Source organism: Anabrus simplex, chromosome 1 (genome assembly GCF_040414725.1).
Source record: "Anabrus simplex isolate iqAnaSimp1 chromosome 1, ASM4041472v1, whole genome shotgun sequence".
Lineage (NCBI taxonomy): Eukaryota > Metazoa > Arthropoda > Insecta > Orthoptera > Tettigoniidae > Anabrus > Anabrus simplex.
In genome coordinates this window covers 1741660823-1741672912 of record NC_090265.1, presented here as the reverse complement: position 1 = coordinate 1741672912, position 12090 = coordinate 1741660823, and the positions used below count along the sequence as shown (strand labels likewise).

At 41.5% G+C, this 12090-nt stretch overlaps 1 protein-coding gene across 1 annotated transcript in view; it reads left to right on the top strand.

Moving 5' to 3' along the window:
• The first annotated feature begins 580 nt into the window (after positions 1-580).
• Positions 581-12090, top strand: part of LOC136882526 (uncharacterized) — a 97168-nt gene continuing 85658 nt past the window's right edge. The window contains exon 1 of the mRNA XM_067155134.2: positions 581-653. The gene's annotated coding sequence lies outside the window, so the exon portion shown is untranslated. The remainder of the gene's footprint in view (positions 654-12090) is intronic.

Here is a 12090-nt window from a genome sequence, read left to right as displayed (position 1 = left end):
GGGTTCCATGATTCAAATCCCGGCCATTCTACGTGAAATTTGAGCTGGAGAAAGCGGAGGCGGGACAGGTTTTTTTCCGGGTACTCCGGTTTTCCCTGTCATATTTCATTCCAACAACACTCTCCAATATCATTTCATTTCACCTGTCATTCATTAAACATTGCCCCAGAGGAGTGCGACAGGCTTCAGCAGCCGGCACAATGCCTATCCTCGCCGCTAGATGGGGGCTTCATTAATTTCATTCCTGACCCAGTCGAATGACTGGAAACAGACTGCGGATTTTCATCATTATCAAGCTTCATCCCGGACCGAGTCCAACAAGTTTTTATCTTTTTAACTCTGAATCCGTGTAGGCCTCTATTAAGAATGACCGTCCTGAAATTATTAAATTGAGGTAAATCAAGACAGGAATTTGTTGCGCGGCGTCCTCTACGAAATCTGTTTTATTAACCGTCATCAAAACACGTAATAATCACGGTGGGCATTGTGCCTTCCCCCACTCTTTCAAGAACACGTGACGCGATAACCGCATGTGGGGAAAACCCACCAGCGTAGACTGCAGAGAAGGCTCAGTCATCGTGCAGAGGCGACTCACACTTCTGCTGTCTAGAGCCAGAGCGACGCGTCACGCCCTCGAACTAACAGTTCTACAGGTAAGATAAACAAGTTATCAATATGTTTGTATGAAACATAGCTTTTATTGACTCACAGCTTCATTACGATGCCATTTTAGTGAACAAACGTTATATTTCTTATTTTCTGACCCTATAGATGTGAGACAACTTATTCTTGAACAGCATATTTCTGTATTTTTCTCTTTTTTGGGGGGCGGGGCTCCTGAAACTCGCCTACGAAGTGGAATTTTTTTTCCACACTATGAGTCAGGAAAATATAAAAGACAACTTTCGGAACCACAAGAACAATTTACGCTTTTCTATATCTTCTACAATACCACGATTTGTAACATCAGTATTAACGGCGAGGGTAAGTTAGTAACTTGCAGGCTTTATGGTGACAATGGGATAAGAAAGGACTAGATTTTGAAAGGAATCGACCGTTTCCTTAATTAAGGTACAGTCCCAGCATTTGCTTGGTGTGAAAATTGAAAACCAAGGGAAACCATCTTCTGGCCAGCCAAGGAGCTTTATTATTATTATTATTATTATTATTATTATTATTATTATTATTATTTATGTACGTTGTATGTTGGGTATTCAGCCCGAAGGCTGGTTTGATCCTCCACAGCTCCGCCAAAAGCTGTCGTAAACAGCTTAGGCACCACTGAAGAGGCGTACTACAGAAATGAGGAGTGAGGTAGTTTCCCGTTGCTTTCCTCATCGAGTCATAAGTTGCTATTATCATCAGCCCATAGACTGGTTTGATGCAGCTTTCCATGTCACCCTATCCGGTACTAACCTTTTCATTTCTACATAACTGCTGCATCTCCTACATCTGCTCTAATCTGCTTGTCATATTCATGCCTTGGTCGACCCCTACCGCTCTTACTCCTTTCACGTCCCTCAAAAACCAGCTGAACAAGTCCTGGGTGTCTTATGATGTGTCCTATCATTCTATCTCTTCTTGTCGTCGAATGTAACCACAACTATCTCCACTCACCAGTTCGATTCAGTATATCTTCATTCGTGATACGATCTATCCATCTCACCTTCAGCATCCTGCTAAACACCACATTTCAAAAGCTCCTACTCTCTTTCTTTCTGAGGTAGTTATCGCCCATGTTTCACTTCCATACAATGCCACGCTCGAGACGAAAGTCTTCAAAAACGTCTGTCTGATTCCTATATCTTTTTTTTTTTTTTTTTTTTCTAGTTGCTGTACGTGGCACCGACATAGATACGTCTTATGGCGACGATGGGACAGGAAAGGGATAGGAGTGGGAAGGAAGCGGCCGTGACCTTAATTAAGGTACAGCCCCAACATTTGCCTGGTGTGAAAATGGAAAACCACGGAAAACCATTTTCAGGGCTGCCGACAGTGGGGTTCGAACCTACTTATCTCCCGAATACTGGATACTGGCCGCACTTAAGCGACTGCAGCTATCGAGCTCGGTGATTCCGATATCAATGTTCGAAGTGAGCAAATTTCTTTCCTTAAGAAAGGGCCTTCCTTGCTTGTGCTAGCCAACAGTGTATGTCCTCCGTACTTCTGACATCGTTAATTATTTTACTACGCAAGTAACAATATTCATCTACTTCCTTTAAGAATTAATTTCCTAATCTAATATTATCTGCATCACCTGACTTAGTACGACTGCACTCCATTAGTTTTGTTTTGGACTTATTTATTTTCATCTTTTACTCCTAACCTAAGACTCCGTCCATACCATTCAGAAATCTCTCCAGGTCTTCTGCAGTCTCAGATAACATATCATCGGCAAATCTCTAGGTTTAGATTTGCTCTCCTTGGATTGTGATTTCCTTTCCAAATTTCTCTTTGATTTCCTTTACTGCTCATTCTATTATTATTATTATTATTATTATTATTATTATTATTATTATTATTATTATTATTATTGTCAAATGCTTTCGTGGACTCCAGATACTTATTGAGACTGTTGTGTCTAAGATTACGAGTTCGATTCGCAGCTCTGCCAGAGAACAACAATTTCTGAAGAGAGTTGGGACACGTACATTCTCAGTCTTATGGGGACTGGTAGGTTAAAGTCCCGATCGTCAACATTCTCTGAATCTCCCATTTCCACTCCGCATAAATGCGGAGATTGTATCTAACTTAAGGCTACGGCCATCTCCTTCCGAATCCTGAGTTGTCCTTTCCTGATTCCCATTCCCGAAATGCCCTCGTTCGGGTGCAGCCACCTTGATTGGCCCAATTACCAGTGGCGGCAATAAGGGCCCTGCAGACCCCGCAGGGCGGGGGGCCCATGACTGTTTCTTAATTCAGTAGCTGAAGAGTGATTTCACATATTGATATAGCTACAGCACACAGCACAGTATTATTTGTATTACAGGGGGTTATTCCAAACTTAGGCCTCCATTCTTTCGTCAATAGGAGTATGGTACTTATTTCTGAAAGAATGTGGGTTTCTCAACTTGTTCCAACAATAACCATCCCTTGCTATCACTCACAACAATCAACAAGGCTTTTGAAGTAATTAGCCAGGTCTGAGAACCCAGTAGTCAGCGAAGATGCGATAAGAAAGATATCCTCTTTATCTAAACTCTAAATACTGAAGTTTAGAGCCTCGTCAGTCGGTGTAGCTGAGTAGGCTTACAATGGACGGTTGACCTGTAAATGATTTTAGTCCAAGGAACGAGATTATTTCTTAATAGTGTGACGGTCAGCGTGTTTTGGTTACTATAATTTGAATATGCATTTCTTGTGTGTTCGTACCACAGAAGTGTATTATTTTTATTCCTTCGGATTTGAAAACTAAATTATGTAATTATTATTATTATTATTATTATTATTATTATTATTATTATTATTATTATTATTATTATTGCTAAGGGGCTTTACGTCGCACCGACACAGATAGGTCTTGTGGCGACGATGGGATAGGAAAGGCCTAGGAGTTGGAAGGAAGCGGCCGTGGCCTTAATTAAGGTTCAGCCCCAGCATTTGCCTGGTGTGAAAATGGGAAACCACGGAAAACCATTTTCAGGGCTGCCGATAGTGGGATTCGAACCTACTATCTCCCGGATGCAAGCTCACAGCCGCGCGCCTCTACACGCACGGCCAACTCGCCCGGTATTATTATTATTATTATTATTATTATTATTATTATTATTATTATTATTATTATTATTATTATCGTTGCGTCGTTGTTCATTGTTGTAATGATATACAACCCTGTACTACGAAATAAACTTGTAACTTTCCTTATCAGGTAACGAGGGGGCCATTTTCTAATTGCGGGGGGGGGGGGCCGGGGGGGGGGGGGCGAGCTTCTTAGCACCGCTACTGCCAGTTACCCATCTCCATCTGTAGCCAAATTGAATGTCAAGCTCCAGTACGGAAGTGAGATCCCTCACCTAGTCCGAGGGGATCGACCGGACACGGAAGATGAATGACGTCATAGTTATTTACATTACAAGAGCCGAAAGTGATGAGTTGATATGTTTACGTCAAACACTTTCACGCATGTGTTTGTACTGAGTTTTCAACCCGCAGACTGGTTTGATCCTCAATAGCTCCACCATCAACTGCCATAGCTAGCCTAGATCGGAGGTTCTCAAACCGTGTTACGCGTACCCCTGTGGGGTACGCGAGCAGCCTTCAGCAAAAATGAAGAAAAATTGAAATATGGAAATAAATAAGAAGAATGTTAAATATGTGTATGTGTATAAGAAGCCACGCCCCCCTTGAAAGTTTCACCTGGATTACGACACATCAGAAAACTGTCACGCCATGCAGGCACACCCATCCCATTATAATGTTGATGGTTCGCAATGTCTGAATTCGAAAATTAAGATCGAAAATATTTCATCCTTATATATTAATTGGATATTGAGGCTAAAATCTAGCGTTTTGTGAAACTTTCATACATACAAAGTGCCCTGTGTTACTTTATCACAGAATCGACGTCCGGCTACATGGCTAAATGGTTAGCGTGCTGGCCTTTGGTCACAGGATTCCCGGGTTCGATTCCCGGTGAGGTCGGGAATTTTAACCATAACTGGTTAATTTCGCTGACACGGGGGCTGGGTGTATGTGTAGTAGATCTCTGGTTCTCAAACCGTGTTACACGTACCCCTGGGCCTGAGACTTTTAGTGGGGTACGCGAGCAGCCTTCAGGAAAAATGAAGAAAAATTGAAATATGGAAATAAATAAGAAGAAATTTAAATATGTATATATGGAGCCACACTTCGCTTCAAAGTTTCACCTGGATTACGACACATCAGAAAACTGTCACGCCATGCAGGCGCACCCATCCCATTATAATGTTGATGGTTCGCAATGTCTGAATTCGAGAATTAAGATCGAAAATACTTCATCCTTATTTATTAATTGGAAATTGAGGCTAAAATCTAGCGTTTTGTGAAACTTGCATACATACAAACAAAGTGCCCTGTGTTACTTTATCACCGAATCGACGTCCGGCTACATGGCTAAATGGTTAGCGTGCTGGCCTTTGGTCACAGGATTCCCGGGTTCGATTCCCGGCGAGGTCGGGAATTTTAACCATAACTGGTTAATTTCGCTGACACGGGGGCTGGGTGTATGTGTCGTCGTCATCATCATTTCATCCTTACCACGACGCGCAGGTCACCTACGGGAGTCAAATCAAACGACCTGCATCTGGCGAGTCGAACTTGTCCTCGGACACTCCCGGCACAAAAAAAGTCATACGCCATTACATTCTTTTTACCGAATCGACAGCTGCAGTCGCTTAAGTGCGGCCAGTATTCGGGAGATAGTGGGTTCGAACCCCACTTTCGGCAGCCCTGAAGATGGTTTTCCTTGGTTTCCTATTTTCACATCAGCCAAATGCTGGGGCTGTACCTTAAGACCACGGCCTCTTCCTTCCCACCCCTAGCCCTTTCCTGTCCATCGTCGCCTTAATACCTGTCTGTGTTGGTGCGACCCCTGTGAGCGGGGGTGGTAGAATAACACACACGGTAATCCCGTCCCTGTCGTAAGAGGCGACTAAAAGGGGCCCCAGGGGCTCTGAACTTTGGAGCGTGGGTTAGCGACCAGGGGGCCCTCAGCTGAGTCCTGGCATTGCTTCCACTTACTTGTGCCAGGCTCCTCACTTTCATCTATTCTATTCGACCTCCCTTGGTCAACTCTTGTTCTTTTCAGACCCCGACGGTATTACGTATGGAGGCCTAGGGAGTCTTTCATTATCACGCCCTTTGTGGCCCTTGTCTTTCTTTGGCCGATACCTTCATTTTTTGAAGTGTCGGACCCCATCCATTTTTTCTCTCTGATTAGGCTAGTGTTATATGGAGGATGGTTGCCTAGTTGTACTTCCTCTTAAAATAATAATCACCTCCACCACCACCACCTGTGTTGGTGCGACGTAAAAAGCAACTTATATTATACTTCATACAGAGACAAACTCTCAAAATTCTTATGATGTGTTATAAAAATGTATTTAATTTCATAATCTCATATTATTTACAATGTGTAGGTGTATAAAGGAATGCTTTATAATCATTTAAAAATGCCTTAATAATTAGCCAGGTACTCATAGTTGTTAAACCTATCAATTAGATTTTTTGTGGAGGGTACATTGAACTTTTAACCATGAGTGAAGGGTACAATCTCATAATAGTTTGAGAACCTCTGGCCTAAATGTCACTGAAGAGGAATTCCAGGGAAATGAGAAGTGAGGTAGTTTCCCGTGGCTTTCCTCACCGAACCAGAAGTTCCTCTTACATATCAACTTGCCAAGACCACTAAAATTGACGCACCAACCGACCCTATAAATAACATTTTTTCACCTATCCTATGGATAAAATTTCACACTATTCACAGCAGGGACTGGATGCATAAGGAATGGCATTACTAAACATCGCTCATACCTCAGTCACTGAGGAACTGAGATAGGTCAATGAAGGTAACAAATTTCTTCTTCTAGCCCATTCCAGAAGACAAAGAACACTGACAACACTAGGTCTCGCCAGAAAAAGCATTGTACTGGAGTACAATATTTTATTCATATTGAGTTGGCTTTCATTTTTCCTCCATGGGCTCTCATCCTATCTTTAGTCCAGTTGGTTGCTGGTCTCCTTGGAATTCCATTTTCTGGCTGTACTACCCATCGGTTTATATTTTTTACGGAACGGATGTCTGTCTAATATTTCTGATATATCTATCTGGGCTTTCTCCAGGTCCTTTTCGACTTCTTCAATCCATGGCAGACTCTTCAATTTTCTGCTTTATGTCATGATCTCGTGTGTAAATCTTGTTGTTGGGAGTCCTTGAACGTGCCCATAAAATTTCAATCTTCGTTTTCTAACATCTGCTGCCAGATTGGACAGTTTCTCCGTTGCTTTACGGGAGGTCAGTCTATATCCGTCTTCAGTTTTTTCTGGACCAAGAATTTTTCTCATGATCTTTAGTTCTTCCTTCAGAATGTTCTCAAGATCTCCTTTTCTATCGAGTACCAGCGTTTCACTCACGTATAAAACTTCAGGTTTGATCAAAGTATTATACAGCCTGATCTTTGTGTTTTGTGGACATGTTTCTTTTTTTTTTTTGTTTGTTGTAAATGTTGCATGGTCTCCAGAATGCTCTCTTGAGTTTCTGTAGGCGAAATTTCTGTGTTTCCTTTTCTAACCCTGTTGGTTCTACAATTTCACCAAGGTATTTGAAGTGTGGAACCCGTTTCATCTGTCCATATTTTGTCTTTAGTTGCTGAATGTTGAATCTAGTACAAATGAACTTAGTTTTCTCAAATAAAATTTGTAGTCCAACTTTTTCAGCACATTCCTTGAGACCTTCTATCTGTTTGATTGCTGTGATTTCGCTGTCCGCTAGTATTTGTAGGTCGTCTGCGAAAGCCAAGCAACTGAACTTCATGTCATCTTTTCTTCGTTCGAGTTGAGCTGGTTTGCAGTGGTTTTGAATTTTTAGTTCTTTCTCCCATTCTCTAATAACTTTATCCAAAACGAGATTGAAATGGAGTAGTGACAGTCCATCGCCTTGTCGAACGCCAGTCTTAACCTTGAAATGACCTGATATTTCGCCGATTAATTTTACTTTTGATTTTGTGTCAGAGAGAGTTTGCTTGACGAGGTTTAAAGACTTTGGGTCAAGTCCCTGTTCTTCTAGGAAATCAAAGAGGGACGGTCGGCCGATTGAATCGTACGCCTTCTCGAAGTCAATGAACATGCAAATGATTGGACAGTTCCTAGTTGCCCTATATCTCAGTGTCGTTCATAGCAGGAACGTCCTGATCGGAAGCCCGCTTGGTATTCGCCGATCTTATGTTCAAGTTGCTCTTGTGTTCTTTGAAGTAGACATGCCGAGAGGATCTTGTAAATGACTTGAAGGAAGGGAACCTCTCTGTAGTTATTCACGTCTGACCTGTCACCTTTCTTTTGTAGTGGGTGGATGAGTGAACATTTCCAGTCTTCGGGTAGTTTTTACGTTTTCCAAATGTCTGTGAAGATATACGTGAGTTTCTTAAGCGTGTTCGATCGTAGACTCTTTAGTAGTTCCACTATGATTCCCAGATGTCCTGTTGTTTTTGAGTCTAAGGATGTGCCTGTGAATTTCTTCTTTCGTCGGTAGATGATGGGACATCTCAGTAGTGGTTCCGGACAATTGAGTAGCACAGAGAAGTATCGAGCCAACTCCTTGCAGTTATCTAGGTTGGTCAGTGCAAGTTTGCCACATATTTTTTGTTTTGTTTTTCTGAAGCATAAATTCTGTGAAGTGTATCCTCCGATCTTTCCTGCAAATGTCCAATAGAAGTCTCGTGTGTTGTAGTCTCTGAAGTTTTTCTCAGTGGATTCTAATATTGCCCCTTCATATATCTCCTCTTAGTTTTATTATTATTATTATTATTATTATTATTATTATTATTATTATTATTATTATTATTATTATTATTATTATTATTATTATTATTATTCAGATAATTCAAATCAGGATACGATGTGCCAATGTTTAAATTATGGGACATGTATGTATATATACACAAAATTAGTGAAGGGTGTTCTCGATTTATTGGTTTGTCCGACTCGTTGGCTGAATGGTCAGCATACTAGCCTTCGGTTCAGAGGTTCCAGGGTTCGATTCCAGGAAGGTTGGGGATTTTAATCCCTTCTGATTAATTCTTCTGTCTCGGGGACTAGGAGTATGTGTCCGTCCCAACACTCTCCTCATTATATTCAGACAACATACCAAACCACCAACCTCCACAGAAACACGCAATAGTGATTACATCCCTCCATATACGGTTGGCGTCAGGAAGAGCATCCGGCCGTAAAACAGGACCAAATCCACATGTGCGACGCAGTTCGCACCCACGACCCCGCAGATGTGGGAAAAAGCGGTAGCAAAAGAAGAAGAAAAATTATCGATTTATTGGTTGGTCATTACCTAAGTTCCTGCTACAAATTACAGCTCATTGCTTGTTGCATGTCTCAAGTACTTTTATTACAGATTCAGTTTCGTACGGAGCGAACATTTTTAGGCTCTTGTCAATCTCTATAAGGGCGATGATGTTTTGTTTTGTGTCGATGCAGTGTTCCTGCGCAGATGATGTTAACGTTAGAACATAGATTGCTTGTTTTAAATTAGTGTGGAGAAGTTATTGAAGAACCTAGGTGCAATTCCTACCCATTCTGTCGTTTTCAGAGGATGATAGCGGATATAACAGTACACAGCCTCGTGTAAACACCCTGGGAGAGAAGAAATTCGAGAGATCTCATTTTGGTGAAATCTGGTACCGAAGTGACAGATATTTCAAATTATTACGATTATTATTTCAATCACAGGTCAAGTAAAGCACCCAGTTTTGAGGGCAAGCAGTTAGTGAAGTTAGACCTACACAGTTTAGCTGACGTGAGAGGTAGCCATTATAATATTAGTGAACGTCAGATGGCTGTACGAAGCCAATTACAGTCACTGCAGGTCTTGACTTTGTTGTTGACACTTGACTTCTATAATTTCTTGACGAAATACGGTGACGTCCGAAGAAGTTGTTCATGATTGATTCCATTACGGAGAGAAGTCACGGGTACACAAGATAGTCTCAGTTATCCGAATGATGTATTGCCTAAGCCGTTGGAGTTATGGTGAAACTTCACAACAACAAACGTTCTGAAATGTCGTGGTACCGAGTAGCGTCTCCATGCCTTAGGCTACTATTATTCAACATACCGTAGAATAATACAAGAATTGTTTAGTCCATATAGCCTATATCAAACCACACCAAACCCCATGACGCAACAGCCCCGAAGGGCCATGTCCTACCAAGCGACCGCTGCTCAGCCCGAAGGCCTGCAGATTACGAGCTGCCGTGTGGTCAGCACGAGGATCCTCTCGGCCGTTATTCTTGGCTTTCTAGACCGGGGCCGCTATCTCACCGTCAGATAGCTCCTCAATTGCAATCACATAGGCTGAGTGGACCTCGAACTAGCCCTCAGATGCAGGTAAATATCCCTGACCTGGTCGGAATCAAACCCGGGGCCTCCAGGTACGCTATCCCTACACCGCGGGACCGGCTTAGTCCCTACATATCCCATAATATTTATTTGGGATTTTCATCATAATGCTATGTGCTTCGTTAACATCATAGTTCATTAGAAAACTGTCCGCACCGTTGTGTAATGGTTACGGATATTAGCCACCCGGGTTCGATTCCCGGTACCACCAGACATTTAAAATAGCAGGAGGGCTGGTATATGGTAAAAATGGTACACGCAGCTCATCTCCATTGGGGGCGTGCCTGAAAGGAGTTGCTTTTTGACCCTGCTTGGCGTAGTGGACTTTGGTTTAGAGCGCCCTGAGTCCGATTCCCGGTCGGGTCGGGGATTAATCCTAAAATGGTTCTTTCCCCCTGGCTCGGGAGCTGGTTATTTGTACTGTTCCCAACATCCCTGTTATCCATACAACACACACAACACTGTCCTTCACTACAATAACACGCAGCATCCTATACAGGCACCCTTGTCGGAGGGGCTGCACCAGGCTATGAATAGCCACACAAATTATTATTATTATTATTATTATTATTATTATTATTATTATTATTATTATTATTATTATTATTATTATTATTATCACTATAGACTGTAATGCATTTCAGCGTTCAGTCTGCAAGCCTCTGTAAATTTATTAATCGCCGCCACAATCCTTATTTAGTTCTATATCTCTTATCTTTAAATCATTACAAACTGAGTCTGGCCATCGTCGTTGGTCTCCCTCTACTCCTCTTAACCTCCATAAGAGAGTCCATTATTCCCCTAGGTAACCTATCCTCCTCCATTCGTTTCACCTGACCCCACCACCGAAGCCGGGTAAGGCGTACAGCTTCATCCATTGAATTCATTCCTAACTTAGCCTTTATCTCCTCATTCCGAGTATCCTCCAGCCATTGTTCCCACCTATTTGTACCAGCGATAATTCTCGCTACTTTCATGTCTGTTACTTCTAGCTTACGAATAAGATACCCTGAGTTCACCCAACTTTCACTCCCGTAAAGCAAACTTGGTCTGAAAACAGACCGATGTAAAGACAGTTTCATCTGGGTGCTGACTTCCTTCTTACAGAATACTGCTGATCGCAACTGCGGGCTCACTGCATTAGCTTTACTGCACCTTGATTCAGTCTCACTTACTGTACTACCATCCTGACACAATACACATCCTAAATACCAGAAATTATCTACCTGTTCCAGCTTTGTATCCCCAACCTGACATTCATTTCCCTTGAATTTCTTACCTATTGACATCAATTTAGTCTTGGAAAGGCTAATGTTCATACCACACTCATTGCACCTATTTTCAAGTTATTATTATTATTATTAATATTATTATTATTATTATTATTATTAATATTATTATTATTATTATTATTATTGTTATTATTATTCCTTTAGAACACTGCAGTTTGTTTGTTTATTTGTTTTTGTTTGTTTGTTTGTTTGTTTGTTTGTTTGTTTGTTTGTTTGTTTGTTTGTTTGTTTGTTTGTTTGTTTGTTTGTTTGTTTGTTTGTTTGTTTGTTTGTTTGTTTGTTTGTTTGTTTGTTTGTTTGTTTGTTTGTTTGTTTGTTTGTTTGATTGATTTACGTTGAGTATCAGGATCTGTCATATGAACGAGATTATAGGCAATGTAAGGGATCTGAAAATTCATGGAATGGTATATATACGACTCATGTCAATGTGATTTTGAGAATATCAGAATGTTCCTGTTGACAGTAATCTCCTTTGCGAATGGTCAACGTAGTGGCTACTGGTTCGAACTACCGGCCGGGCTGCGGATTTTAATGTATATGATTAGTTCCTCTGACTCGGGGACTGGGTTTTTTCGTTTTAACCCTTAGCTGGTACCATGCGTCAATGAGACGGCTGCCAAACATTTCCCCTCTATATATGAGGTTCTACTTAATTTATAGTTATTTACATGAGAGAGGGGTAGCAGACCCTGTA